The following is a 21,832-nucleotide window of genomic DNA, read 5'->3' on the forward strand; positions in this document are numbered from 1 at the left end:
GCGCCCCTGAACTAAAGTTTTAAAGATGCCACTGTCTCAATAGTTCTGCACATAAATTCAAAACCACAGTAAAAATGAATTCATTCCGAATCTCAAAGTATTATATAAGCAATGACTGGCAAATTTTGAGACTACTCTCATATTACAGAACATCTAAATAGGGAGGACCACACATATTTTTCTCGGTATGTTCATTAATTCTATCTTCATAAATTTTTAAAATCTTTTTGGGACTCACATGAGCAAGAACTCAATCAATACATATCCATTTATTTATTCAACAAATGGTAATGAAGTACTACAGGAAAAGCTTCATTTACAACCTTTGAGTCGACACCAAGATGAAGAAGATTCCACCATCAAGAAACTTAAGGACAAACGGGGAAAGAGGACATGTAACTAATATAAAGCAGCAAGTAGTGAAACATAGAGATGAAGGGGGAATTTTTATTAAGAAATGCTTGGATTACTTGAAATCACTGGAAAGAGGGAAAGTTCTGAGTTGCACTCTTAGAACATGGGTTTGGTTTCGGTAGGATAGGTCTGAGGAGAAAGACATTCAGAGGCACTGCTGCATGGAGGAACATAAAGACTGAGAAAGGAAAACATGGGGTGTGTTTGTAAAATCAAAGCAACTTAATGTGATGAAAGGGAAAGTTCACAAAGAAAATCATAAAAATAGAGAGGGAAATGTCTAGACACCCCATTATTGAGGGCCCCGAATCGAAAACAATGTAAGTTTGGCTTTATTTGGTAGGTATTGGAGAATCCCTTGAAAATTTATTATTAGGGAAATGACACACAGAACAATATTTCAGAAGTGTTTCATAACAATGCGTAAGAACTAAATAAGGAAGAGAGAGGCATGAGAAGAACAGTAAAAGCCAGCTTTGAGATGATCCAGGCAATTAGATCCTGACCTAGAGTGTAATCACTTGGAATCAAATTCAAAACAACTGGTGGGAGTTCACGGATTTGATGTGGGAAGCAAGGAAAAGCACAAACTGCAAGCTGACGAATTTGGCGATTCGATGGGGTCCCAGGGACAGAATGGAAAGCTCAGAGAGAGGCAGTCAGGGAGGGAACAATAACTGAGCACTTGCAGACATAATTCTGAGCAGACTTCTTGTGTTATCTCATTTTACCTCATAATAGTTGGTGAAACTGAGGCAGGTAAGGTGAACTGCCCAAGATGATAAATGCAGGAAAGCCGATCAATCATCAGTGTCCTGCTGAGTTAGAGAAAGAGGTGTAACAATCAGGTTAGCATACTGAGTCCTAAATTTGGAGCTCCAGAGAGAGGGCAGATACAAGACTGATGTGGGGTGAGTTATATGCATAATGAAAGCCATTTAAGTTACAGGACGGTAGCGGAGAGAATGTAGCATTAAAACAAGGAAGGGAGAGAGCTTAGAAAAAAGAGAAGGCAAATATTTTTAAGAGTAAATATTCAAAGGAACGATTACAGCCTATAGATCTTCATTTGTTATCAGATTTTAGAATGTTTCTCTCACAAATCCAAGACAGAAGATGCTCTGAATGCAGGAAACATGGAAGATAAGCCCTGAAAGTGCTCAGCCTTATAATTTCGATCTCACTGTGGAAACTGAGAAATAAATCTAGAGGAAAAATGGTCACTCAATTTTCCACCCCAAGATTTCTCAATTAGTAAACCTAATATCGCATACGCTATATTAATAAGTGACATTTATTTATAATTTGAGAAATTGTTTCCCATTCCAGGGTCACCCCAGGTTGTTTAAATAAATAATTCAATAATTAATCATAAATCATGATCAGTTAGAATCTGGTTTTTTAATTACTAAGAATCTAGAGAAATAGGATGATAAAGAATTTTAACAACACTGACCACAACAAGGAAAAGGAGAAAATATAATATAAAAGGGCAATGAAGAAGTGGAAGAATTAATCAAGGCCTTCAAATCCATCAACCAGGAGTATCTGAATGTGTGATAATTGAGCTAACTCATTATTCCCTGCCTGTTTTATTTTGTTTTGTTTTTAATTTGGGAGCAGAGCACTGAAAAGACTTGAAAGATGTCATTTTTTCTTACATTTAATAGACCCACATCAAAGATCAAGAAATACAATACAATGAACAATTATTATGAGAATCATTACTTAATACAAATAAATGGTCAATAATGCGCTAATCATTACATAAAACTAAATACTTCATAGAAACCTTGTGTTATTCTTTTCCCTGAATTACTCATTTGTGTACTGTATTTCCCTAGCAAAATCTATTTGAATTTGCTCTTTGCTTAACATTGCATCGAATGCCATTTCCTTCTATAGTTCTAAGGTATAATACCATTTCAAACACAGAACATATAATTATATTTACCCAATTCAAACTCACAATGTTTTGTTTCCATTTTATGAGATGATCAATAGAAAAAAGATAAAGTGTAAGCCATGAGACTGAGAACATTTGAGGATGCTTACGTGTAATGAAATATAACGTTTGCCCTGGCAAGCTTTTCTTTCTTGGCCTTTCTCCTAGTCAAATCCTGCACAACCCCACAAATGCCAAATTTTAGCTTCAGGCCAAAGAGAAATTCACATAGAAACAATGATCACTTTTGATCTTTAAATTGTTGTTTTACACAGTGTGAAACGGACGTGGTTTTGCACTCTATGTATCAAAACAACGGTAAAGGCAAATTACTTCATGTAGTATTGATAAAACAAAATTTTTATTGCTGCCTCCTTTATAATTCACAGTGATTTTGAAAAATTCAGGACTTGGCTTCAATGAATACACTTCTGCATTGCTTTGCTCATCCTTCCAGCAGAATTCTCTACACAGACAACAATACAACACACCATAGCTGACTGCTAAAAAATAAAATCTTAATGGGACAGAAATAAATCTAGAAACAAAGGGATACATCTCAAAACTGAAAAAAATAATGAGTCAATAACTTCAGGAAGGCTGAGGAAGACATGTGAAAAATAATTAAATAATCTTATTCCAAAAAGGCCAAAAGCACCAATGGATTTTTTTTAATGATTTTGATTGTTTAAAAAAAATCAATAGTTCTCATCTTAGATAAACCATCACAAAATAAACAGCTTGGGGAAAGAAATACTCAAATTATTCTAGCGATAATATGATTACTAAACCTCAGATGGATTTGAATTTTTTAAACACCTGCCTATATACGGATGCAAAAAAAAAATTCTGTAAGGGATGATTAGCCCTTATAAACTTAAGTAGTACAATGAAAATGAGAGTTTATTGTATAATTACTATAATGTAAGTCAGTGTTACTATGAATATACTGACTTACAAATTTTCGGTTTTTCCTGCATCAACTGTTTAGAAAAGATAGAATAGATATTTTTAAATTAATAACTATATGCAACCTCAAAAAAAGAAAAAACAGAAAAATCACTAAAGGTAATCCCAGGGAAAGGGAAGAGACACACCTAGTAATAAACTTAGCCCAGGAAGCACTGAGAAGTTCCCTCCCAGTATAGCCTCATCCTGAAGGCACCTTCCTCCTCATAGCCAGGCATGTGCTCAGCACCAGCGTCAATAATGAAAAAGCAGTCTCAGCTCACGTGGCTATGCCTCAAAGTGCCTTTTGGAGGCCAAACACCTGAGAAAGGCCAATCCTATCAAAAAGAATCAACAAATTTTACACATTAAAAACTTGGACATAATAAGATGAATTAACAAATTAATCAGTATTAACTTATTTAAATAAGTAAGCTAATCTCAGAGAAAGGAGGGAAATGTTATTTACATGAAATAAGCACAGAAGATAATGCAACAAAATTTAGCAGTAAGAATAATAACTAAAGTTGAAAAACATAATTGTTATAATACAAATTCAACAAACCACTAAAAAGGGAAATGAGGAATTCAGAAATTTCCAAAATCTACCTCTTAGTAGTTTCAGAGAGGGAAAAAGAGTTAACGTAAGTGAGAATGTAAATTAATCTGTATTTGAAAGAATAATGCCTGAGAATTTTCCAGAGGTGGGAGAAGGGGAAAAATGAGGGGTTAGTCCTCAGAATGAAAGACCCACGCTATAATGAAAATGATTAAAATTCTAGGGTGCAATAATGTGGTCCAAACAAAACTTGAAAACAAGGATAAAAAAATATCTAAAAGCATTCAAATAAAAATGATAAATTATTCCAAATTGAAGAGAGTATACTACTTCTATCTTATAATTTGAAAAATTAAATATATGAATGAATGAAACATCTTCAAAGTGTTATGGCAAAGAACTGAAATCTAGGAATCTTTAACACTCCTACTTTCATTCAAGAGAAATGGGCTCAATAAAGGTATTTTCAGACATTTGAGAACTTAGAAAGTAAACCACACACAAAACCTTTCCTTAGTAAAGCTATATGCTACCAAGAAGAAAAAATTTCTAGAAGGAAATTTGATGCAAAAAAGAAAGAAAATTTAAAGCAACTGAATTAATAAAAACTATTTTAATACTTAAATAGGTACCAATTACAAAAAATGTTTTGTTTTTGTTTTATATTGAACAGGTTGATTTTTTTATTAGGTAGGTTGATTTTTTTTATTTTTTATTTTCAAAAAAATGTTTTTAATAAGATGTTGGAACTAAAATTTCAGACAATAGGAGAGCAATGGTGGATTACAACAAAGATACAGCTTATTTAGTATATTCAGTATAGTGATTTGGGGGAAGTTATGAGTATTGATTAAACCTAGACTTTGTTTGAAAAGATACAGGATTAATTTCATATTAAAAAAATAAGCATATTTCCTCAGCATTTATTCTGAAGATATGATAACATATGATCACACAAACATCTGTCCACAAATATTTATAGCAACATTTTTGTACTAGACCAAAACTCAAAATAACCCACCATCCTTCAAGGGGTGAATAGATAACCAAAATCTGGGACATCCATAAAATAGAATACTACTCAGCATTAAAAAGAAACAAACTACAGAATCACAGAAAATCTGGATGCAGAATGAAAAAAAAAATCTCAAAATTTACAGACTGTATGATTCCATTTATATAACATTCTTGTAATAATACAATTTTAGAGATACAGACTAGTGGTAGCCAGGGGTGGGTTAGAGTAGTACTACCGTACTACTATAAAGGGGTGGAATGAATGAGTTCCTTTGTGGATAGAAGAGTTCTGTATCTTGACTGGTGTTGATTATACAAATCTATGCATATGATATATGCGACAGAAATATTTACACACATATGAAAAATGAATCATGCAAAAACTGGTGAAATGTACAGGCTACTTAATTATATACATATCAATGCTAGTTTGGGGTTTTTGATAATATGTTGTAGTTACGTAAAATGTTACCATTAGAGAAAACTGGGTGATAGATACATGGATATCTTTATCAATTTTTGCAACTCCATGAGTCTATAATTATTTCAAAATATAAAGCTGAATAAAAAACAATAAATAGAAACAAAAATTTAAATATAGCCCCTTAAAGAATATAATTTATAAATGCCAAACTGGTGAAGTACAAAATGCAATGATCTAACAAATGGCAAGAAAGATGGAAAAAAAAAAAAATCAAAGAGCAAGCAAAAACAAAAACAAAGTAGAAAAGACAAAATAATATGGCAGAAATAAGTCTAAACTCTTCAATAATACCATACATGAAAATAAGTCACTTCAACTATTAAAGAGATGGAGAATATAACAAATAACAAGATCTAACTCACGTTACTTGTAACAGACCCATCTAAAATCAATGGCACAGGACTGTTAAAAAAAAATAGGATGCCACAAGTAATCAGACAAAATAAAATAGTTGTTGAATTATTAAAATCAAAGAGGAAAAGTTTGTCCAAATGCATATGTGCTTTTGAAGTGAGCATGAAAAGTTTGTCCAAATGAACAAAGATACCAAATGATACGAGTCCCAAGTATTTATGCATCTTACATTCTTAAAATATATACAGAAAAACTGATATAATTTCAGAAAAGTCAACAAATTATAGGGGCACCTGGGTGGCACAGCGGTTAAGTGTCTGCCTTCGGCTCAAGGCGTGATCCCGGAGTTATGGGATCGAGCCCCACATCAGGCTCCTCCACTATGAGCCTGCTTCTTCCTCTCCCACTCCCCCTGCTTGTGTTCCCTCTCTCGCTGGCTGTCTCTATCTCTGTCGAATAAATAAATAAAATCTTAAAAAAAAAAAAAAGAAAAGTCAACAAATTATAAAGCATATTTGATAAGTTCATATAACTCTTTAGAAACTCTTTAGAGCAAATACCTAAAAAACAAGAAATGCACTGATGATATGAATGACATAATTAACAAATGACCTGATTGCTTTATGCCTTCAATAGAGAATAAAACTTCTAATCATATACTAAAGGAATATTTATAAAATTTTACTTCCTAGTAGACCATGAAGGCATTCTCAAGAACTACTAGAAGTAATATACCAATTCAGTAAAGCAGCAAGATACAAAATTAATATCCAAAAATCAGTAGTGTTTCTATATACTAATAACAAAGTTGCAGAGAGACAATTAAAAAAACAACACCATTTAAAATTGCACCAAAAATAATAGAATACCTAGGAATAAGCTTAAACAAAGAGGTGAAAAACTTGTACTCTGAAAACTATAAAACCCTAATGAAGGAAATTGAAGATGGCACAAACAAATGGAAAGATATTCCATGACCAAGAAAAAGTTTTTAAATTAAACATAAAAGTATTATCTAATCACTTATCACAAAACAATACGTAGAAAACAACAGTAAGAGTCAAATAAGAATCCAAGTATCTGGAAATTTTATAATTCAAATATTAAATAAAAGAGAATTACACACTTAAAATTGAATGAAACTAGTATCACTGTTTTCAAAACCTTAGGTTATATCCAAAGTGGTGCTCAAAATAAAATTTACATCCCTAACTGCATTTAGGTGAAAACAAAAAGACTGAAAATGTGCACTTACTTATAACACAAGTCAGAAAAAAAAAAGAAGAAAGAGAAAAAGACTATCATAAAGATAAAAATGAGCTAACAAAATTTTTGAAAACTGATACTTTCAATGAAATGACTGAATAGAAAAGAATAATCAGAAAAAGAAAGGAAAGAAGACAAACACAGGCACTAGAGGGAATGGAAAAAGGGGAATGACTACAGATCGAAAAAGTCTTTAAGTATTATAAAAGAAATCATGAAAGATATTAAAATAATTTTGAAGTACTGCAAAATAAATTAAAAGAAGACTTCCACAGCTATGCCCCAGGCATACTTAAAGCCAGGAATACAAACTGATACAGTCAGTTTGGTGTGTATTTTGGTCATATTTATTTTTTTTAAATGCTCATACCGTATTACCCATTAATTCTACTTCTAAGTGTTTTGTATTTTAAAAAAAATATAAAACGCTCCCAGATAAGAAGGCTATGGGAAAGCTAATGTATTCATAAATTGATTACACTAGTGTATTTGTCACAACTCTTGTGGAAAAATTACCTAATATTACATTGTAAGGCTCAAACAGTTCCATCTTCATGGGAATTTATCCTTATAAAGTAGACCAAACAAGAGCTAAACTGTTCATCACATAATATTTTCAACTACTGGAAACATCACAAATATCAATCTGTAGGTAATTCTTACTTAGAATTACAATGCAGTCACTCAGTGAAACTCTAGGATGCAGAAATAAAAGGCTCTCTATTCTGAGTGTAGCCTATCTACCTCCAGGCTAATCCCCATATGTTTATATCTGCAGTTTTATTCTTAGTATTATGTGTAATGATAAATTTCCAGTTCCATTTTATATTCTCTTTTTTCTTTCTAACATATCTGTTTTATATTTTATTAGGCTAAATTTTACAGTGACCTAACAACTAGTTGTAGGATAAATTAAATATTTTTGGAAAAACACGGGCTAGCAATAAATAAAATATGTATGTGAAAAAAATGAAATGTAAAATATATAAACATATGATGTATAAAATATTTTTAAATGTGTAATGAAATGCAGAAAGGAATTTTATTAAAAAAATTGTGTGTCTGAATAGGTTCTGAAAGGAAACACAGGAAAATAAAATCCTTAACTTTTTAAGATAGAAACAATGTTTTTTTAAACTTCCATATTTTTATGTTTTGAAGAATGTTAAGTGAAAGCCAGCATCAAAGCAAGAAATAGAGCCAGTGAGTAAGCGAGAGAGAAAAAAGCCTTTTTTAAGAAAGTAGGCTGGACTCATAGAAAGTAACACCATCTTGCTAGGAGTTGGGAGATCTGAGTTCTGGTTTCTGTTCCACGGTTAATTAGGGTGTGATACTCTTCTTAATTCAGAGCTTTAATCATCTTTATCCTAGGGATTATAGTTAATCTTACTTTTGAGTCTTAGAGTTCTTTGCCACTGAATGCAATTGTTAAAATGAGTTTCTGCGATGTGAAAAGAATTACTGTATCAAGGAAACGTACTTGGAGGCTCATGTTTTGATCATTTTATGCAGACATTTTATAATGCATTTCTACTTTTGGCTTCAAAATATAGTGTAACCCTTTGATTATAAATATGTATTCAAAGAATGTCTGAACTTATTTTTAATTTATTTTTTATCATTCTTCTTGCTCACTTTAATAGTTCTGGTTTGATTATTTTGGGGAGTTTTATCTTTAAAGTCTAAGGCTTTTATTAATGGTGAAAAATAATGACATGTCAAGATTATAGAAGCAAATACTAACCTTTGGGACCCAAAAATATCTCAGTATTTATGAACCAGCATAAATGAGATTATAAAATCAAGCATATAGTCATCGAAAATCTGTCCATCCTTATGTCAAATGGTTAGCTCATTTTTCAAAAGGCAGAGAAAAACCTACTGAACAACTTCTGATACAATAGGCACCATACTTTTAATACCTATAGGTGAAACCTAGGCATCTTTCCAGCAAAAAAAAATTAACAATAAACAGTAAATCTGTATTAAATTAAATTCACTGAGTCTTATCTTCCATGGTGAAGAAGCTAATTACATTCCTCCTAACTTCATGCCAGACCTGCGCATCACCTATCAACACTGGTTGTTCTAGAATGATTAATCAGGATGCACAGCTGCAATAAATATTAGGCAGATAACAGTTCAGCAAGTTTGCACTATTAGACGGTCTGCTTTCTTCAGGAACCGTGAATGTATGCGACTCTTGAGGCAGATGTGCATGTGTAAACTCTATGTGACCCTTGAAATAGTGTGAGGACATAACTTCCCGTATTTGCAAGGATTTGGTCACTCAAAAGTAACCATTAGGTTTACAGTGTTCAGCACTTTGGAGATCAGCTAAACCATTTCAGCTACCATTCTGTAATTTACACATCCTACAGCTATCCCTATCCTAAGTGGTCACCACAAAAAACTCTGGTCCAGCAATGGTTCTGAACCCTGGCTGCCAGTGAGCCACACTCAGCAATGATTCAACTGATTTGGAGTAGGCCTGAACATAGGTTTTTAGATATCTCCAGATGATTCCAACGTATAACCAGGAGTAAGAACAACTGACCAAGCTGTGAAAAAATAATATCCAAGAAATGTGGAGGTAAGTACTTTTCTTCTGGATATTAAAAAAAATGTGATATAAAGTTTCTCTTCTGTTCTAACTCAGGGTCATCCGCCATTAAGCTTCCATCTCTGTGTGTTCATAGGTACTATAAACATGCTCATCACTAATAATATCCCACTTCGTGCTACTGCTGCTCACAAAACTCCAGGTGTTTTTAACCTTATCAACCTCCAGAATAATGAGGCTACTGAGTTCAATAAATTGCTTTGTTTTGAAGCAGTGTTACACAAAGTAAGAGACTGTGAGATAAATCTGTCAGTGAAATGTCCTTTAAGACTACTTAAATTTTGTGGCTCATTCTTGTGGCTCATTCTTGTGGCTCATTCTTCACTTGAACAAATGCTAAATTAACTCTCTATTCCTTTTCTCTCTCTCATTCTCTCCTTGGCATACTTTTTCCAGTAACTGTCCCACCTGCTGTGCTTACTTACCCAGTGTGCTCCAGGGGCCCTCACTTTAGATATTTCTCTCGACCAACCAAACATGACACACAGCTGAAGTCAGCAAAACCTGGTTGATAATTTCACTCACACTATTTTCCCTCACTCCAGAGATTTTCTAAACAGTTATGACTTTGTGTTTAGCCACAGACACTCACGGAAACATCAACTTTGCAGACATACAGAATCTAATTGTGCAATAGTATGTATAGGACTAAAGAGCATTTATCTAACATATTTAGAACCTGAAGTATGCAAAAGCCCTGTGTTATCAGCTATCAAGGAGTGGGGAACACAAAGATGAATAACTCTGCCCTTAACAAGCCTACATATACACCAATAATACAAAGGTGTAAATATATAATGAAGAGATAATATGTTTTTTTTTCCATGTGAAGCTATTTTGTTAAATTCGTCCCATATATAATTTCATTCAATCTTCATGTTAAGGATTGAGCTGTGTCCCCCCAAGATTCATATATTGAAGTCCTAACCCCTAGTACCTCAAAATGCAACCTTATTTGGAAATTGAAGATGTAACTGTGTAAAATGAACAGGGGTGGAGGTGTGCTAATCCAATATGATTGTGTCCTTATAAAAAAAAAAAAAAAAGGCAGTCCCTCCCCTAGCATTTTCACAAGGAGCATGGCCCTGCTGACATCTTGATCTTGAACTTGAACTTCTCACCTCCTGAACTATGAGACAATAAATTTCTGCTGTTTAAGTCACTTAGTTTGAGATACTTTTTTACGGTAGTCCTAGAAAATAAATTCGTTTCATAATCTGATAAGGTAAAACATTATCTCCACTTTACATCTGAGGAAACTATGCCAATTGTACACCCAGCAGAAATGAGATCGCTGTTACGAAGGAAGAGTCGATCTCCTTTCATTTTGCAGACCACGCCTGGGTGGACGACTCAGAAACCATCACTGGACTTTGTCAAACTTTGGGCAGGTAAGATGCCGGCACTTGTTTAGGATATGAAATAGGGACATATATTGTTCAGTTACACTGACGCTCAAGTGTTTGTCACAATGAGAGTTATGAACCTTCGGTCATAGGAGAAGGAATAAGTGGGTATTCATTGAGTGGGATGAATTTTAGAATGAATCAAAAAGTATTATATCCTGACCCTCATCCATGGGAACCAGAGTGATCTAGTAATGGTAAAGATAATAAGAAAAAATATGAGTATTTACTTCCCCAACCGAGTATAATAACATAAGTTAAAAACGGTAGCAAGAGGAGGAGGTCAGAAGAAGGGTGGGTGAGAAGGGTAAGAGTTTACAAGGGCTGATTTTATTAAAGTCTTTGGGAAGCTTTAAGAAAAGCAGAAGAATTATTCAAGTTTTCTGTGTGTATATGTGTGTTAGTAAGTGACAGACAGCAGACAGAGGGAGGCCTAGGAAGACTACAGGAATGAGAGTCAGACGAAAGCTAAGGCAGAAGAGACACATATACACTTAGAAAGCAATGGCACAAGAAGCAAAGTAAAGAAGTTTTAATATGTGTTTGTTGTGAACGTAAACCACAAAAACTCATTTGATATGTGCAAATATGTATACGTGTTTAAAAATTTAAATTGCATTTAATCATTTTTATACCTTTTAAAATGAAAAACCGTGCCAACGTTAGAAGGAGACAGCTCAACTTTATTATACATTGATGGAAAAGTAAAATCTCCTTGTCATCTGCAGGGTAATATGAAAAACACTGCTTGTAATCATTCCTTTCTACTACTGAGAAAACTGAGGCATGGAGAGTTAGTAAGTGTGAAAACTGAGATATAAGATCTGTCACCATCATTTTGAAATTTTACCATTAAGTAATTAGAAATTTTGAAAACAGAACATAAGACCATTATCAATACCTATTTCAGAGCCAGTTATAATTCTGTAAAGCAGTATAGATAAAAATCACTGCAAGTTTATAAAATATCCAGATGACAGTTATGGACACTGTCTTTGGATTCTTCACTAAAGAGATTCTGCCAATTTAGAATACATGCTTCATTCAAGTAGCTAAGGACTGTGCCTGGCTAGCACTAGGCACTCAACATTTCTTGAAGATGAACAGTGCACACGTTTAAGTTGCATTTTTTTAAAAAACACCATTTAGAGATATACATTTGATGGAATCATGCTTTTACTCCCAACTTACACCTCTTTCTTTGCATTTACATTAACATCTCTAATCCTTAGCGTGGGCTACAGGGCCATGGGTGATATGGCACCTGCTGGTCTCCTCCCTCACTCTGATCCAGCCGCTCACACAAATTTTAATTCCTAGACCAACACACGCTCTTCCCACATGCAGGCTTTTGTATCTGCTCTTCCTTGCCTAGACTATTTCTCCCTGAAAAATTACTAATCATAAATCATAATTCAGCTTAAATGGCACTGACTCAAGGAAGCCTTCTTTAACTGCTCCCCCTCTCCTACTAAATTAGGAACCACAGTGTGGCCATTTGGTACCTCATCACGTTTATAATTTTAAAATAATTGGGAGATTTCATTGTTCAACATGTTTCTGTCAAGAGACTCACTCCATGAAGACGGGGACCATGCTTGTTTTGTTCATTCCTACATACAGTTAAAATAGTGCCTGTAAAATGTAGTAAATGTGAACTAATACTAAAAAAATGAATAAGTGAATGAGTCAATGTCTTATTTTTGGAACACAATGCTAAAGGAATCATAAAAGCTACACTCAAACAGGTCATTTGTGAGAAATACAAATCTGGTCCAGTCTATTTTTTTTTTTGGATACATGGCCTTGTTACGTCTTTTAATCTAACTTCAGATTCCATGATAGAATATTATTCAGCCTTTAGAAAGAAGAAAATCCCACTTTATGTGACACCACAGATAAAACTTGGGAACATTATGCCAAGTGAAATAAGCCAGGTACCAAGGCCAAATACTGCATGATTCCATGAGGCAACTAAAATTGTCAAACTCACAGAAACAGAGAGTGGAATGGCAGTTCTAGGAGCTGGAGGAAGAAGGAAAGGAGAAACTACTAACCAATGCATATAAAATTTCAGTTAAACAACGTGAATAAGCCAAGATATCTAGCAATCTGCTGTACAGCATAATGCCTATATACACCAATACTGTATTGTATACTTAAAAATCTGTTAAGAGAGTAGAATCTCATATTAAGTGTTCTTACCACAATAAAACTAAAAATAAAGACAAGAAAACATGAATAATAGCATTTGCTATCTTGTTCAACTCAAAATATTACTAAGGATCAAGTGATATATTGAATATGAATGGAATGGCATTGGAAAAGCCATAAAACACTATTAAAATAATACTAGCAGAAATGGTTATTATTATCATTAGAAACCAATCACACTTCTAACTTATGAATAGTAATAGTTATTATAGCCTTAAATGCACTCATTATTTTGGTCCATTCTCAAAACAAATAAATGTCTACATATTGCCTCTGAGATTCTAATCCACAGAATTCTTGGGACCCACATTTATCAGCACTGTGCTTTCATGGTACCAGTGGGTCTCATAACCCACCTAACCTTTTGACTTTTAAGTTTATTTCTCTAAATTTGAAAATTAAATATTTATTTTCACAGTTCAGAAAAGAAAACAAGATTAATGAATTCCCTCCAGTGCTTGCCTATTTCAAGAGGAACTATGCATATAAAAACAGGGGTTAGATAAACAAACTGAGGGCTATCGTACAAACAAAATTTTGAGAATTTATTTTAGCCTTAAACATTTGCATTCTAGTCTAACAAAATAAAATGGACAACAGCAACTTTTAATAGACAAGTCATTAAAAGAACATGATAAATTCTTCTAGTCAGGTGAAAAACAACATAGGTAAGTTGATAATTCAATTCAGCAATTTAAGAAATATTCATTAACAATGAAATATGTAGTCAATATTGAATAAGTTGCGAAGGTTTGGGATAAAATGATATGAATATCACAGTCCAATATTCATGGAATGTAGATGCCAATGAAAAATCAAGATAGACATAAATATCTAAAAGAGAGGGGTCTGTATGTCATAAGAGAGTCAAAGAAAATTTCAAAGATGGAAGTATACAGAAGGAAGGTCATTTCTATTAGAGTGATCAGAGAAGAGATCATATTTTGAAGCTCGGAATATGATATATTCTGGATAAGATATAGTGGCTGCTTCTAAAATGGCTTCCAGTGATCTCTGCCTCCTAGAATCAGGCTCTTTCTGTAATCCTTTCCCCTTGAGTGCGGACTAGACCTAATAACTAACTTCCACTGAAGAGAATACAACAAAAGTAATAAGATGTCACTTCTGAAATTAGGTTACAAAATATTCCCTCCCTTCCTCCTTTCCCCTTCTCTTTATCTCTCTTGGTGCTCACTTGGATAAAGCCAGCTGCCATGTTGTGAGTTGCCCAATGGAGAGGTCTATGTAGCAAATAACTGAGTACTAGCTCTGGCCAACATCCAGCAAGAAACTGAAATCCTCAGTCCAACAACCTAAGAGGAACTGAATCAAGCTAAGGAACATGTGAGGGAACTTGGAAAAGATCCACCCCCAGTCAACCTTGAGATGACCACAGCAACAGCTGACACCTTGAGTCACACTGGAGTAAGTGGGGATGGGTGGAGACAAAGCCAGGGTTCATACAAAGTACAAAATTGGTTTTGAGATCCTATAAGTACTATACACTCAGTGAAAGTGTGAACTAGAAATAAAAAAAGTAAACTCTTCAAGACAGCCACAATTAAGTTTTCCCATGGTCTTAGTTGTGAGTGCAGGGAGAAAATGTTCCCTGTGGAGTCTGTTACCAGAATTCAGTTCTCAAACAAGTTTCAGCCTGAATTCAGACTACCTGTTTGTTTCTCCAACCTGCAAGTTGAGAATTTAATTCAAAATGGTGTCAGGTTGGTAACAGTCCGAAGTGCCTCATAGAAATAAAATAAATCCCCTCTGGAAGAATACCCCCATCAAACCAGGCCTCCAGAAATCCCATATACCACATTTCAAAGACCACGAGCCTTGAAGACAAGATCAAAAAATATATGATAAAGCAAGGCAACGGAGAGTGAGCAGAAACATGGACAGCAGACTCAAACCTGAAAAAGACTTCAAAGGATTGTATTACTACATACAGATTATAAAATAATATGCTAATGAAGTTAAAATTTTTAAAAAGAATCAAAATTATGAGTAAAGAACAGCAATAATAACAACAATAAAAAAAAAAAAAAAACACCCGTGTTGGATGGTCAACCTGCCATGATCACTGCCGTTTAAGCCTGGGAACTGTGTTGACCAAAGTCTCCCTCCAGGTACATTGTTGCAGGCTGGAGACTGCTAATGAAAGAAACTGATGAAAGATGAAAGAGGAAGTGAAGAGGACTCTTTATAGTAAGCAGGTTTGGGGATTAGACATGGCAGGTCTAGCAGATGGGACAGCTTGCAGACCACTTCATGAGCTCCCACTGTCAATCCCAGTAGGATTTACAGATTCCAGAAGTCCCCCATAAGCTCTGGGTTTTGTACCCACTCAGTCTTTCAGGCTGAGATCTCTGAAATAAAGCAGAGCTCCCCTAATCTTCTCTAGCTGCTTTCTTGATGTCTTTCTCCCTAGCTTTCCCAGGGGTAGTATAAGCCCCTAATTAATAATAAACCATTATTACCAGACTATGTAGTGTGGCTTCTCCTCTGAGGGATACTATAATATAAAAAATCATGCAGAAAGTTAGGAGAAAGAACCACACATTGAATTTCTTAAAATGAAAATATAATAACTGTTTGGACTAAAATGATTATAGTGGAAATTCTGAATGTCATCTGAAGAAACAGGCAATAAGAAACCTCAGCAACCTGATGGGAAGTGTTGCTAATTATTAGAAGAAATGATTGGTGATAGTGTAGCAAGGGTCAGAACTTCTGTCAAGTTCGAGATGTCTATTGTAATGTACAGTTTTTTTCATTCATGACCATTTTCTAATGATTTGGGGGTTTATACCCTTGAAAGGGACCTACCTTTAATTTTCTTTTTTTGTATCACTTTTATCTCACTTTAACGGGCAGATTACACTCTTCTCATAAAATTAGTTTGGGAGTGTGCCCCATCTTCCCGTTTCTGAAAGAGTTCTGCAAAATTAACTGCTCTTCACATGTTTGCTAGATCTCCCCTGTAAAACCGTTGGAGCTGAGTTTTTTGTTTTGTTTTGTTTTCCTTTTTCCGTTGGAAAGGGGGTTTAACTTACTGACTCAAGAAGATAAGTTCAGATTTTCTATTTCTCCTTCAGTCGGTCTGGGCTTGCTACTTTTTTTTTTTTTTTTACTGATTTGTTCTTTTTGTGAAATGTTCTGCAGTGGCTTCCTAAATGGCCTCTCTGCTTCTCCTCTGGACCCTATAATTCATTCTCAGTACAGAACTAGGATGTTCGTTTAAAACATGTAAGTTTATGCTATTACCCTTGCTCCAGAATCTCTCATGCTTTCTCACAGTATTTACAGTAAGAGTAAAATCCTTGTAATGGCCTGAGAAATGTCCCCCATCTGGCATCCATATAGCGTCAGGCCTCAATTTCCAAACTCTCCTGTGGCTGTTTCTGCTGCAGTCATACTGGCCTCCTTCCCACTCCATAAAACTCCAGTGTATTCCTACTTGAGGGTGTTTGCCCTTCTGGTTGCTTCTGCGTGGGAGATTTTTCTTCCACATAAACAGGAATTACCCTCTCATGTCCTTCAAGTCTATTCTTAAATGTCCCATTCTCTGAGAAGCCTTTCTGATCATCCTGTTTAAAATTACAGTCTTACACTCCCAATCTCTCTACTTCAATATTCTCCATTTTACTTATCATCCTTGACAAGTTTTGAAACTCATTTTAAAGCTGCAGTAATAAATCCATGTACCATGATGTATGAATAGAAAGAGAGACCAATGGAATAAAACAGAGAAAGAGAAATGCTTATATGAATCTTGATAATTCATAGGGATGTCATTGCAAATCACTAAGTAAATGATGGATGATTTAATCAATGATGTTAGGGCAAGAAAAGTAGCAGGCAGAGTAATGGTCTTCAAAAATGTCCATACCCTAACCTCGGAACCTATGAATAACATGTTACCTTAGATAGCAAAAGGGCTTTCCTGATACAATTAAGGATACACACTGTGAGGTGGGGACATGTTCCTACATTATCCAGATGGACTTAATCTAATCATGTGAGTTCTTAAAAATCACAGAGGTCAGAAAAAGAGAGTTATGACAAGGGAATGGAAGTCAGCGAAATGTGAGCCTGCTGGCTCTTAAAGACAGAGGAAGGAGAATGAGGCAAGGAATGCTGGTGGTGTCTGAAAGCTAGACTTCTACCCTAGAGTGACCAGAAAGTAACACAGTCCTGTTGACAACCTGATTTTAGTCCAGTGAAACTCATGTCTGACCTCTCATTTACATAACTGTAAAATGATGAACATGTGTAAACTTCGTTATGGCAGTAATAGAACACATAGTTATCTATATGGAAAACAATTAAAGAGGATACCAATCTCATATCACAAACAGAAATCAATTCAAGGTGGATTCCAGAAAAATGTTAAAAACTTTTATAAAAAATAAATGAGAATTTTTATGACCTTTAGTATGTCATGCAATCAAGAAACACAAATACCAAAGTGGAAAAATGCATATATGATTTCATTAAAATATAAAGCTTCTATATTTTGAAGATACCACAAGGTGGCAAGACATATTATAAACTTTAAATACTTGCAACACATGTAAGTAATAAATATATCCAGAATATGTATAATAAGTTCTCAAAGGTCAACAAAAAAAAAAAGAAAATGAAAAGAGGAGCAAAACAAAACAAAAAAGGAAAAAAGAATGGCTAGTAAACATGAAAAGAAGTTCACTCTCATAAATGAGCAGGAAATGCAAACTAAAACCACCCTGAGATTATTTTTTTACATCCACCAGCCTGGTAAAAGTTAAGTAGTTTAAAATTAGTTATTATTATATGTGATATGAAGATATAAAGATGTATATAAAAATTGAAGTAACAGGAAATCTTATCCATTGCTGATAAAATATAAATTAATACAGCCACTTTATGAAATACTGCATTATAAAATAAAGTTGTAAATATGTATATGTGATGACCCAGCAGTTTTGCTGCTGGAATTTACCCAAGAGGACCTTGCACATATGCACCAGGAGACATATACAAAATACTTACAACATTGATTGTGACAGGAAAAAAATGAAAATCACCCAAATTTCCAGCAATACAAATAAAACCTCAAATCTATTCAAACAAAGGAATAATATGAAGCCATTAAAATAAATCAGCTGTAATTACACACGTAAATATGGTGCATCTCCCAAACATGTCATTTAGTGGGGAAAAAAAAAAGCAGGGGAAGAATATGTTAAATATTATTATATTCATATAAAGTTCAAAGACATGAAAAATAAATACACTTTTTAGCAGCAGATTCAGGTGTGATAAAACTGTAAGAAAATCAAAGAAAGGACAAAGGGAAGCAATGATTTTGAGTGGTTGAAAGGATTTCAGTTGGAAAGAGATTAGCATTGTTCTATTTTTTAAGTCAGGTGGGGGGTACACTAGTATTTATTCTAGCGTCATTCTTTACACTTAACACTTTACACTTACATCTATACTAGGTATTTTTTAGTATTAAATGTCACATAATAAAACTGAGAAATTATAGTGGTGGAAAATCCCAAATAGCCAACAATAAAGAAATGGAGAATTAAGTTACAGTCCAGTTGAGTAATAGTATATCACATAGCTGTGTTCTTCAGCGTAGATTTATAATGCACAGTTGTAAATACATGTCCATAATTATATACAATGGTAATATACAAATATTTTTAATATAAAATATTAAACAAAACACACCAAAATATTAGCTCCTACATTAGTGGGATAATGTGTTTCAATTATTTGTAATTCAAGTTTTATATATTAAGCATGTGTGAACTTTAAACTCAGAGAAAAAATACAAGTTCATGTTTTTATAGGATTCTTACTGAAGAACAACTGGACAGTGGTAAAGCATTTATGCTAAGACATAATACTCATTTGTTCAACATACAAGAATGCATATGGCCTCCTAAGAAAGGAAATTAACTTCCAACATGCACAAAGCCTTAGAAAAGATTCAAGTGATTGATCTTAAATAGAGGCTATTATTATAACTATTAACTATGGTAGAATATCCTCAGTCAGACAGATGTATATGTTTCACTAGTCATAGTAATTAAAATTTAATGAAACTCCATTTTTAATCAGACAATTTCTGAAAATGTGCCACCTTATTCATAGAAGCAAGTCAAATCCCTAAAACTATGATAAGAAGAAAGCAAGAAAGCGATAGCTATTCCAAAGTTTTTTTGAAAAAGAAATAAATATAAATGTTCTTCTTAAAAGAGGAATAGAGAAATCAATATTCAGCTCCAACTGCCAGAACTGCAGGTAATTTATCAAAGGTCCCCAACCCTCCAAAATCACTTCTTTTGACATGAGGCTTTACAATAAAGAAAATGTCTTAGGCAATAAATCACAAAGCTAAATCTACCTAGTCTAAAACTAACTAGACGGTGATGGTAAATTATTTTCTACTGAAAGAAACAAGCATCTTGTTTATTCGGGTTTTACTCTATCTGGAGCTTTTCCTTGTTGGTGAGCAAGCGGGTGGCAAATCATAATTCTTGGACACCTGCAACTTAACCATCCCTTCAGCCCATACAGATGACTGATAGGGTCTTATCTGTACTTTAGAATTTGCTTACAGCTAGTAGTAGGATCACTATCTACATCTTTTTTTTTTAATTTTTTTATCATATTATGTTAGTCACCGTACAGTACATCCCTTGTTTCTGATGTAAAGTTCCATGATTCATTACTTGCGTATAACACCCAGTGCACCATGCAATAAGTGCCCTCCTTACTACCCATCACCAGCCTATCCCATTCCCCCACCCCTTTCCCCTCTGAAGCCCGCAGTTTTAAAGTGGCCAGAACTGAAAAAAACAGTATCTACATCTTAAATTGCTTAAGCCTGCAACATTTCCCTGAATGATTAGCAAGGAGGCATTTGGTTCTTCAGTGAATCCTGGATAGTTCGTTTTTCTTAATAAGAGGGATTCATATGGATCAGCCAGGAAACAAATTATTAAAAGAAAAATCAATTTGAAAGTTATATTAGATGTGAGAAAACCATTCCCAAGTCTCCTGTGATTCACTGTTGTTTGTGCAAGTAAAGAACGCTAGTGTTGATTAGGTTTGAAATATCCCCATTTGGCCAGGATTTACTAACCCTCAACATGACACACAGCGTGTGCTTTGGAGTCCACTTTTAAGAGTAAATAGTATTCTGAAAATTGTAAAAATGTAAAAGATAAGGCCCATTTTGCCCTTAATCCAAATACAGTAACTGCATATCAACAAGGAGTTCCACGAAAAGAAATGGAGAATAAACAAAAATGGGTCATTCATCATGTCAAAAATGTAAAACTATTAAAGAGAAATTGGGAAGGATTTTCCTAGAAGCTGTTTTCCTTTTCTGTTGTTATTCTGCTGCTGCTATGCAAACGCCCACACTAGCCCTTCATCCCCTTGCTTCTAGTAGAGAGCTAATTGACTTATAATAAATGTTAAGCCTGGAAGAGTTAAGGGTTGCTATAGATATTTTTTATTCTAGTCTGACATTAGAATAATCCTTGGAGGAGAAAAAGGTTAAAAGCCTCTCTCAGTAAGTGTTAACTAATTAATGATGATTGTACTAAACAATGTTTGGATAATTTTTTCTTTGTCCCTTGACATAAAGTTGATAAATAACCCAGAATTGAGAAAGAGATTAATGGCTGATTAAATTCCACTCAGGTACTTAATATTAGCTCCTAAAGTTGGGCTATTTATAAAGCATCATGCATTGCAAAGGTATGTAGTATGTAGATTTCATTTATCTTTGGTGAAGCAAGATTGAGGCAGTGAATGACTGAAGTCAAATAGTCAGCTAAGAAAAGATAATGCCATTTTCTCTTTTCCTCAAAAAATAACATCATTAGCTAAATAGAGATTAGTTGATACTGGGAAACTTTTTTTAAAGTGATAACAAGAAACAAATTGACTGCTCTGATTACTGAAGAGGCATTGCCTCTCCGTAATTGTGCCTCCACAAAAATTCATAATATTTGCTAAGTTAGAGTTACCCATTCAACTATTATTAATCTTCCCTTCTTTCATTTGTATATTCAACATCCCCATCCCAGTTCGCTCTCATCAGCTTCTAAACAATGCCACGGTGTCCCCCATGGGAAAAAAAAAAAAAAAAAAAAAAGTCTTCCAATTCAACAATCTCGTTCAAACGCTAATTTATTCTCTTTTCGTATTTTTGAAAAGCTTTCAAAGATGTACCTATTCTCACATTCTCCATTTCTTATTTATTCCATTCTAATGGGCTTGGCTTCCATTACTCCATCAGGGAAAGAGTCATAACGCTGAAGTCACTAAATGTAAAACATGTTGAAGTTCTTATTCTTACCTCTCAGCAGCCTTTAACTATGCAGCCACTAGCTTCTTTCCTCCTCGAATTCCATCACCCAACGTACTTGTGGGTCTTTTTCTCCCATCTTCAGAGCCCCTTCATCTTTCTCCATCCAGCCATACAATCTTGCCTCAGTCTCTGTTCTCTTTCTACGTCTCCCTGTGGCCTACTTTATCCCTGTCTGTTGCTTAAATTATGGTACAATATATGCACGCAGAGTGTGTGCGTGTG

The sequence above is a fragment of the Ursus americanus genome, chromosome 13, assembly GCF_024610735.1.
Source record: "Ursus americanus isolate L20-20 chromosome 13, mUrsAme1.1.p, whole genome shotgun sequence".
NCBI lineage: Eukaryota > Metazoa > Chordata > Mammalia > Carnivora > Ursidae > Ursus > Ursus americanus.